This window comes from Ursus americanus, chromosome 5 (genome assembly GCF_024610735.1).
Source record: "Ursus americanus isolate L20-20 chromosome 5, mUrsAme1.1.p, whole genome shotgun sequence".
Classification (NCBI taxonomy): Eukaryota; Metazoa; Chordata; class Mammalia; order Carnivora; family Ursidae; genus Ursus; species Ursus americanus.
The window spans coordinates 4786458-4797175 of record NC_142131.1 but is presented as its reverse complement, the minus strand read 5'-3'; positions in this window follow the sequence as shown (position 1 = coordinate 4797175).

Genomic DNA, 10718 nt, shown 5'->3' with positions numbered 1-10718 from the left:
AAGAAAGGAAGAGACATCTTTCCATGGCTGGAAGAAAAGATAATGGAGATAAAGCTCATTTAGGGTTTTATTTCAATGAGGTCATACATATGGAGAAAGAAATAATTCTAACTCACAGTATATGATGAAGCTCTTCATAAAATATAAGTTAGGAATCTAATCTATCCTCAAGGAGGAAGAAAAGTTCTGAGAATATGACACTGTGGTAGATGCACAGTCTTCACGATGATATTCTGTTTACTTCTCCTAGATCACCCACTTCCTAGCTTTGTGACCTTGGAGAAATTATTCAACTGCTTTAAGAACCCATTTTCTCATCTGCAAAATGGGGATAACAGTTGTGCCTCCTTCACAAAGTCATGAGTAATCGCTGAGATGATGTTCAATAAATGTTAATTTTTATTATTTTATTAGATATGTAGAACTTTACAGATACTACGTTAGGAATATTCCCAATCATCTCCTTTACAGAGCTATCATCCAAGCCCTGTACAAGATAGGATGATATGATGACTTTTCACCAGAGTTCTGTTCTTTAATTAAAAATGAAAGCCCTAGGTATCAAAGACCAGCCTGCTGAGTTTCCATACCTTTCCCAACCACGAGACATTTCCCTGATGTCTGCAGCACGTCTTTGACGTCTGGGACAGAAGACCAATTTGCCTCCACCCCCACGTGGCTCCACCTGTCACCATTATTATGTGATCTTTATAAAATTAAGCTGAGAATGCACCAACTTTTTTTCATCATGCTTTCAACCAAAGTCATTAAGCTTACAGATATGGTGTCTGCTTAATAAAATGAATGGATAAAGGAAAAAATTCCTATATTTAATTTCACATCTTCAAAAACAGTATTTATACCAACTAATGTATTCATGTTCAATCTGAGCAATAATGTATTTCTCATCATCTGATGAACTTGTGATAGAGGTCTATTTGTAGCCAGTGTTTAATAAACAAAGTATATTTTCCTCTCAGTCATTGCTTCTGTCTTCCTTTACCATTTACCTTCAGAAAAAGCCATTTTCTCAAGGATCCCAGAATATGAATCCTTTAACACTTCTCTGTTTATATCAAGTGAAGACATCATCATTCTGATCTTGGCAGTAGTTATTCTATATCAATATAGACACCTGGTAAGATTTCAATTCCCCATTTGAGAGTCAGTTAAAAAGCACAGAATGCTACCTATGTGGTTGTATTAGAGTTTGTGTATATGTGTGTGTGTGTGTGTGTGTGTGTGTGTGTATACATAAACATTTCCTTTTTTAAGGAAAGTTTGGATTCTCAGGAGCAAGGATAATGAGGCATATGCTCCATTCTTAGCGAAACAAAGAGTTCAGTACAAAGTGTTATGTGTAGCTTAATGTGAAAATATATTAATGACTATGTCTATGCTAATAGCGAAATTAAAAAATCCAGATTGTAGGATTGAATTTATATGGCTGAGTCAGAAAGAGGCATCATAATTGGAATTTCAACAACATGTTTGGGTGATAGAAATCAGTGGGGCATGACAAGCTTTACTTTGAGTTATACATAAAGATAGCTTAGGACTGGAATGAGACATACATGATGTATAAAGGAATCCTTCGACACTATGAAAATAGTTTACCACTGTGAAGAGAAAAGGGGAAGGTTAAATTACTTTGGCTCAAAACCCCATGTAATGCAAAAACCAATTGAACCAACTTTGTTTTCCAGATGTCTTCAGAACTGCATGATTGCTGAAGTTGGAGGAGTATCTGAAGATTTCAGGGTATGCATTGTACTTTGCTACAGAAACAGCAGCCATAATGATAAATGTTTTAAATTATCCTAGGATGGACAAAGGAACTACTATTGCATAGATTTAGTAAAGCATTCTTTTATAGAAGATGCCTACAATGTCAGTCTTTGGAGTAAGAAGCATTTGAGTTTGAGCCCTAGCACCACCACTTACTCTGCTGGACCTCGAGAAAGTCCTTCATCTCACTAAGCTTTAGGTTCCTCGCCTTTAAATTGAACACAATAGCAAGGGGCTGATGTGAGGTTTAAATGAGATATGAATAAAGCCCTTAGCACAGGTTTGGCGGCACAGAGTAAGGGCTCAATAAATGTGAGCTGTGATGTTGTAATGATCAAGGTGAAAATGATGAAAAAGGGGAGGAGGAAGAGAATGAAGAAGAAAATCAGCAAGACCCAAATCTATAATTCTTTTAAAAGAGACTCCCGAGGCAGGTACCTGGGTGGCTCGTTGGTTAAGCGTCTGACTCTTGGTTTTGGCTCAAGTCACGATCTCATGGATCATGATCTCATGGGTCGTGAGACTGAGCCCCATGCTCAGTGGGGAGTCTGCTTGAGATTCTCAGCCACTGCCCCTCCTCCTGCACATGTGCTCACTCTCTCTCTCACTTTCTCTTAAATAAATAAATCTTTAAAAAAAATAAGAGAGAGAGGGAGAGACTCCTGAGAAACAATTGTCTGGTAAAAAAATGGGAAAATCCTCTTTTACTAACATTAAAATATAGTGCAGCATTTAGGTTCATTCCTTTATCTGTCCTTGTAGAAAAATAGTCACTGTAAAATGGGGCCATATGTATTTTGTCAGAAGGGCAAGAGGAATTTTTTAAACCTGAAATTAAAAACAAACCTTAAATAGAGTGTTTTAAAACATCTGTCCTTTGGCCAAAACCCTATATAACTAAGAGTTTATTAAAGAAAGCAGTTTCTTCACTCTCTCTAATCTGTAGGAACAGTGGAGATGGAGTGTGGCACATCAAAAGTTAAGGCTCAATGAACAGGCTTTCTTGCAATTGACAAGCTGATCCCAAAATTTATATGGAAATGTGAAAGACTTTGAATATTCAGAGCAATCTTGAAAAAGAAGAACAAAGTTGGAGGACTTACACTACCTGATTTCAATATTCTGGGAAGCTACAGTAATCAAGACACTGTGATACCGGCATAAAGATTGACAGAGCAATGGAACAGAACAGAGGCTACAGTGATAGACTCCCACTTAGGTGGTCGTTTGGTTTTCAACAAGATGCCAAAGTTATCCAATAGGGAAAGGACATTCTTATCAATAAATGGTAAAATAAATAAAAGGAAATAAATATCAATAAATTGGATATACACATGGAAAAAGGGTGAACCTTGGCCCCTCCCTCACACTATACACATAAATTAATTCAAGATGGATAGTAGACTTAAACATAAAAGCTAACACCATAAACTTTTAGAAGATAAATTTTGAAAGGCAGGAGAATATCCTTATGATTTGGAGGTAGGTTAATTTTTTTTTTTAAAGATAGAACAACAACAACAAAAAAAAACCCAAAAAATCACTAACCATGAAAGAAAAAAAAATGATAAAGTTGACTTCATCAAATGAAAAGATTCTCTCACCAGAAGACACTGCTAAGAAAATGAATAGGCAAACTGAAGACTGGAAGAAAATCTTTGCAAAACATATATCTGCTGAAAAGACTGGTATCCAGGAGATAAAGAACTTCTACAACTCAGTAACATAAAGTCAAATAACTCAATAAGGAGGGGGTTTGAAGACACTTTCCGAAAGAAGATATAGGAATGGCCAAAAGTACATAAAAAAAATGTTTAATATCATTAGTCATCAGAGAAATGCAACTTAAAACTACAATGAAATACCATTACATATCCACAATGAATGTTAAAATTAAAAAGACAAACAATACCAAAAGTTGACAAAGATGTAGAGTGATCAGATCTCTCATCTGGTATTGGTAGGAGCAAAAAAAATGGTACAATCTAGAGTAGGTACAAGCTACTTTATGTCTATCTATAGAAATTCTACTCCTAGGTATTTACTCAAAGAAATTAAAGCATGTGTCCACAAAGGCATCTATGATAATGTTCATAGATTTATTTATAAAAGCTAAAAACTGGAAGTAGTTCATCAACAGAACCATATAGAAAAGAACTCTGCTCTATTTGTACAATGGAATACTACTCAGCAATAAAAAGGGAGAAAACAAAGGGGCTCCTGGGTAGCTCAGTCGTTTAATCATCCAACTCTTGATTTTGGCTCAGGTCATGATCTCAGGGTCATGAGACTGAGTTCCACGTTGGGCTCCTCACTGGGCATGGAGCCTGCTTTGGATTTTCTCTCCCTCTCCCTCTGCCTCTCCACCACTCATGCTCTCTTAAAAAAAAAAAAAATGAGGGGACTATATTGAATGAATCTCAAAACCAATGCTGAAGGAAAGAATCCTCACACAAAGATTCCACTTTCAGAAATTTCAGAAAAGGCAAAACTAATATATGGTGGAAAATGTCAGAAAAGTGAGTGCCTGAGTTAAGCAACAATATACTGGAAATGGGCATGTGGTGACTTTCTGCCTTACTGGTAATGTTCTACATTGGGATAGGGGTTTGGGTTAAACAGGTACATACGTTTGTCAGAGAATGTTTACTTAAGATTTGTGCATTTCATTATATGTAAATTTTGCCTCAAATAAAATCCCTGTAAACAAATACTGAAACTCAGCTAATGATATGCATGCTGAAATGTTTGGGGAGAAGTATACTGATGTTTGAACTGGCTTTGTAACACATCAACAAATAAGATGGATGGATAGATGCATTAAGGGGTGGATAGATGGACTGTTATGTGATAAAGTAGGTATAGTAAAATGTTAATGGCATAATCTAAGTAGAGGGTATGGGAGGGTTCACTGTAAAATTCTTTTAACTTTTCTATAAGCTTGAACATTTTCTTAATAAGATGTTGGGGGGGGGGGATGTTAAGGCTGAACGGGTAGCCAAGACCCAGATGAGTGAGTTTGGTCCTTCTCCATTGAATACAAAATATGGAGCCATGAAGGTTCTAAACAAGGCAGCGCTATACTCAGATTTACATTTTAGAATGACCTCTCTGCCTGAAGTGAACAGGTTGAATTATAGGCATAGGGGTAGGAACTAATTTTAGGCTAGGAGACCAGTTAGGAAACTATTTCAGTATCTTTGTGAGAGATTTAATGGGGTAAGTTCTATAAAATGATAGTAGGTGACAGTTTGATATTGGGGGAGAGGGCAAGGTAGGAGTTCAAGATGGTTCCCAGATTCCCAGTATTGTTCACAGAGTGAATGGCAGTGATAACCTCTGAGAGAAAACAGAGATGAAGCAAATGAGAGGTTGGGTGTAGGGGGTGAGAAAAGATGTTTCATTTCCATATTAGACACGTTGACTTTGAGGTTCACTCTGGTTCTCTGAGGTGAAGATGTCCAAGTGGCTTTAGTAATATGGCTCTAGAGCTCAGAGAAGATGTTTAGGTTGGAGATGTGGATTTTAAAATCATTAACTAAATGATGGTAGTTGAAGCCATGCCAATGAATGAGACTGTCCATGGAGAGAACATAAATGAGAGAGCCCTAAGGTTACTGACACTTTAGGGGTTGGCTGAAAAGAGGATAAAGGAAATGAGGCCAAGGAGGAAAAATGTAGAGAATTATCTGTGGTTCTCAAAAGTACAAATGACAAAATTCATATAGAGGAGGGTACAAATAACTCTGTTATAGCTTTTGGGGTAGGAAGGAGGCAGGTCAGGAAAGTTTTCACATAAGAAATGTCACTTGAATAGGGTAAAGGGTGAATGGGAGTTTTCCATGCACACAAGGGAGATAAAGGCAAAAAGAACAACTTGATAGGCCAGAAGTGTCAAAGACTATTCGGGGGATTTCAGGCCATGTCTTTTTGACTCTCATTTGGAGATCGAAATGTGCCATTATCACCGAAAAGGAGATTGTTGGAATACAGTTGTGGGGTTTGGAGGATCAGCCTTTGTACTGCTCCCTGATTTAAACCAGTAGTTTTCAATCCCTGAGCATCAGAATCCCCTGAAGCGCTTGTTAAAGCACAGATCGCAGGGTCCCACTCGCTGAGAGTCTGATACGCTGTGTGTGTGTGTAGACCCGATGATCCGAATTTTTAGTAAGATGCTGCTGGTCCACAACCACACTCGGAACCGCTGAGAACTGCAGGGAGGGAGAGGAGCCGTACAATCCTCCAGGGTCAGCTTCTCTGAGCAGGTCTTTCCTGTCAGAAGGGACTAGTCATACCAGGATAAGGGACAATTCCCACCACATAGTCTTCACATCCTTCTCAGGATTTTGTTTGCTTCTTTGCTTGTTTTTGTTTCTGTTTGTTTGTTTCTTATCTAATATTCAACTTACAGGAATTTGGGAAATTTTTGAGGCTGAGGTCTCTTCAACAAAATGGACTCATACTCATGCTGAGTCCCAGGGCCTCATCTGCCCACACACCCTGGTGACACATGTAAGAGAAAATGACTGCCATGCACTCCTCCCCATCCCTGGCTGCTCCGTGGAACGGATGGCTGGAAGAGATTAGCAGACTGAGCCTACCTGATAACAATATTTGTTGGGTGTTTTGTACATTTTAAAGTACATTGATATCAATTTATCATTTTACCTTCCTGATAAGCCAGCACTGTTATTACTGGCAGATTTTTTTTTTTTAAAGCCAAAAAACCAAACAAGCACGAAGAGATGATGATGTGTCAAAATCTCTACAACAGTTCCTGGTCTAGTGGTGACCCCATTGACACCACAAGCCTCTCCTAGAAAACGGTGACAGTGTTTGTTAATTTCAAATTTATCTCTTCCACAGGAGTGCAACATATCAACAGCACCATCTAATGCAAATATCCCGAAGTTAATCAGGGATTGTATGTGGTCCAGGGCAACGGCGGACTGATAGATTCCGGCCGCATGCCACCTCTGGGCTGGAGAAGTAGCGCAGGACAACACAGCATTTCAGAACAACCGTAATGAAGTTCTTCTCTGTAATCTCCATTTCCACTTGCAACAGCATCATGACTACTTCTATATTCTAAATGGAAATGTCTTTGGTTTTGCTTTAGCAAAAGCACTAAAGCTCACTCCCAAAATTACTTCTGCCATTTTAATATCTTTAAAATAGTCTGTAGACGATATATATATATATATATATTACCATAAACTAATAAAAGTCAGCTTGAGAAAAAGTGAACATTTTGAGTCATGGTAAAGTCAAGGGACACTCATTCAGTCTCTTTTTTAATACTTATGAGTACTTCCTATGTCAGGCACTGTGCTAAGCACTGTGAATATTGAGATTAATATTAACAAGCTACAGTCCTTGTCTTTTTTTTTTTTTTTTTTTAAAGATTTTATTTATTTGACAGAGATAGAGACAGCCAGCGAGAGAGGGAACACAAGCAGGGGGAGTGGGAGAGGAAGAAGCAGGCTCATAGCAGAGGAGCCTGATATGGGGCTCGATTCCATAACGCCGGGATCACGCCCTGAGCCGAAGGCAGACACTTAACCGCTGTGCCACCCAGGCGCCCCTACAGTCCTTGTCTTCAAGGAGTTTATAATTTATTCCCCTTGGTTAAACAAAAATACACCAGATTAAGAACGACTATGCAAAACGAACCCAAGAGAAGCCTTTCAACAGTGACTGAGAGCCTACAATTCTACAATTTTTGGCATGGTCAGCAGCAGCAGCAGCAACAGCCCAGTGGACAAATTTAGCACAGACAAGAAACGAAAACAAAAACACACACATAAAAAACACTCAGCAGCCTAGAATCAGCCTTGCGGTTGTATAAAAATGTTGAGTTAAAGGCACTGAAGGTCACTACACTTTTGAAAAGTAAGGTGTAAGGGCAAGAAAGAGCAATCCCTGTGTGAAGAAGTAGAGAAATGATTTCTTCAGGAAAAAAAAAAATCACCCGAAAATTCTATAAAATAAAATGTAGAAAATAAAAACCTACCTGTCTCTAATTATAGTCATCGTAGCATTAAGCACATATATTAAATTCAAATGGGATGGGGTAGATAAACAGATGGTACAGAAGATAGATTGTTGAGAATCTTTTTGAAAACTACATATTGTAGTTTAGAAGCTGGATGAAGAAGTCTGTTGCTAAAGATAAATTTCACAAAGAATATGATCCTAAGCTGAAATTCAAGAGATGAAGTTTCAACAGAAGTTAAAGGCAAAACAAAAATTTCTCCTGCAATCATTTTTTCGTAAAATGTTGGAGAATAAAGTCTTCCAGGAAGTCATTACGTAGCACTTAAGACATGTAAGTGTTTCAACTCTCCAAAGCCAGATGGTATTCATTGTGGAATCCCGGGAGGACTCACATGTGAATGGCCATAGCATTGGTCCGGACATAAAATACAGCCTCAGTGCTGCATTCTTACCTAAACATTGGGCTCCACTGGGAATTTTTCTTGAATAAAGTTTTGAGAATTGGGTCCCATCATCTATTAGTGCAGAGGGATTATTTCTGGCAATTACAAAGGTGTTTTGTCCTCAGGAGATACGAGAAACTGAAAAACTCTGAGCCTCTTAAATTCTAAAACACTTTCTTCAAAGACTAATTGAACCAATATGCAGTTATAATCTTGATATATTCTGAAGCAAAAAAATGAAATCAATATTCAATTTAAATTCTTTCTGGAGAAGTGCAACAAAATGGGGAGAATATAACTAATCCAACATTACTTTCTAAAAGTGATATATATTTTTCTGTTTTTTCCCCCAATTTTCTATTATAAATATGTATTATTTCTATAATCAGGAAAGATGGTTGAGACAAATAACTATGATATGCCAATATTAAAACATTTCTTAAAATATTTATCTTTAAGACTATAATTAATCGTGGTGGCTTTACTCAAAAAGATTTAGGATAGTCAAGCGTAATAAGAGTTAAGGCAACCTCTCTGGATTAAGACTCCAAATAAAGACTGTAAGATGGATGGTCCAATACATGGTATGAAAGTGAACAGTCTAGCATTATTTTATACTAGAATAGAGAAAAATTATTAGAGCCTTTATTGAGCTATGTAAGCCCTAAACGAATTCTGAGCAACTCTGAATTTTAACCCGTGGTAAGGAGGAAAAAGGACACTATGAAATTAATAACCAAAAAAAATTAGTAAAACTGTAAACTACTTTTCACTTTGCATAGAGGTAAAATATAGAATATTGTCAAAGATTTCAGTAGAAAAATCATGGAGGTATATATTTTATGATCATTAATTATATTTTTCTCCACAAGTATAAAAAATTATTCTGTCAATCTCTCTTACAGGTAATCCGAAGCTACCCAAAGCAAGGGGATATTAGCTGATTACCTACAAAAGAGACTTCATTTATTTCCCTTGCTGAGCAATATCACACATACCCATTGGTTATTGTATTATGGGGCCAGTGGCCAACTTATTTTGGTATTATTCGATATTGGCTAAGAATGAAACAGGACACCTGGTCCAGGACCAGGTATTTGAACATTTATGGGAGATTCTTATTTTTCTTGCAAGCTTTTTCTTTAAAAGAAGCTCCTAGTCCTTGGTTGGGAAGATCAGTATACTTTCCATGGAAATGAAAGCTCTGTGTAAAATAACCTCTATTAAGCTTGAGATAACATCTGTCTCCAGGTCAAAGAGATGATATACAGTGTTGCAGGACACTGGTTCCTTTTTGTTCCCATTGGATTAAGATAAAGTCAGACAGACATTTGGCTTCAAGTGACTGTCTGCACCTATCTTATACCCCAACGTTTACCCATGGCCTAGTGTCAATCAACAGTCTGGAGGGCAGAAGCTCTTTCTATGTAACAATAATACTTCATTTTTAACTGATAGCTGACAGCCTCCTTAAGAGCTATTAGCACATTGAAAACTTGCAACAATTAACCTTGGGGGGGAATATAAACAATTGTGATTAATGTCTTCGTCAAGGTCAAGGACTACTGTTTTATTGTGCTCATACCCTTAGTTAGTACATAAATTTTCTATTAATTTGCTGATCATGTACGAACTTGAGACAGTGTACATATTTAACATTTGTAGTTGTAGTTGATTCTATAAAAAACACTATCCTGTGACAGCTTTAATAGAATTAAAATGCCTAAACAGCCCTGCCAATACAATTCTTCCTTTGCATATCTGACTTCTGAAAAACACACATTCTCTTTGTAGTGTTCAAGCAAGTAGCCTTGAGCTGGAAGCAAGAGTGAAGGTCAAATAAGAAAGGAAATCTCAAATCAGATACATTTCATTTTGCACCAAGAATTTTCCATCACATTTACCTCTATCAAAAATCAGCCTATCTTTGCCGTTTACTTTTTACCTGGAGTAAAAATTAGAGTTTACAAATTGTAAATAGAGGGGGAAAAGATAATTTAGCACATTGCTTTATCGCTGTCAACTCAGTAGGTTTCATAACTGAATCCCGCATATTTTGAGAACGTCATTACTGCTTTGCGGTGTTTATAGAGCAGAGTGGAGCCAAGCCCACCTCCACCAAAGGTCAAAGAGAGAAACCAAATGGTCCAGGGAAGGACAGAATGTGACCTGTTCGTAATTAAACCTGCTAAAAAAGATCAGCTGAGTCAGGATAGCAGCCAGAGCAGGAGGGAAGGAGGCTGTACATTTAGAGCATGGTCCCATTGCCTCCACCTACCCTGACGATGCCAAGGTTGACAACTGCTCTTTAGGACCAGGGCATCAATGCTCTTTCCTCACTGCAGTCAGTAAAGCCGGGAGAAGGTGTGTAGTGATGCTAAGATACACATCTGTTGATTCCTCTGTACTTAGGGACCTAAAAAGGCAAGGGGAGTCTACTCCGGGTTTCAACATCTGTCAATATCCCGGTAGAAATTTCCAGCAGCTGAA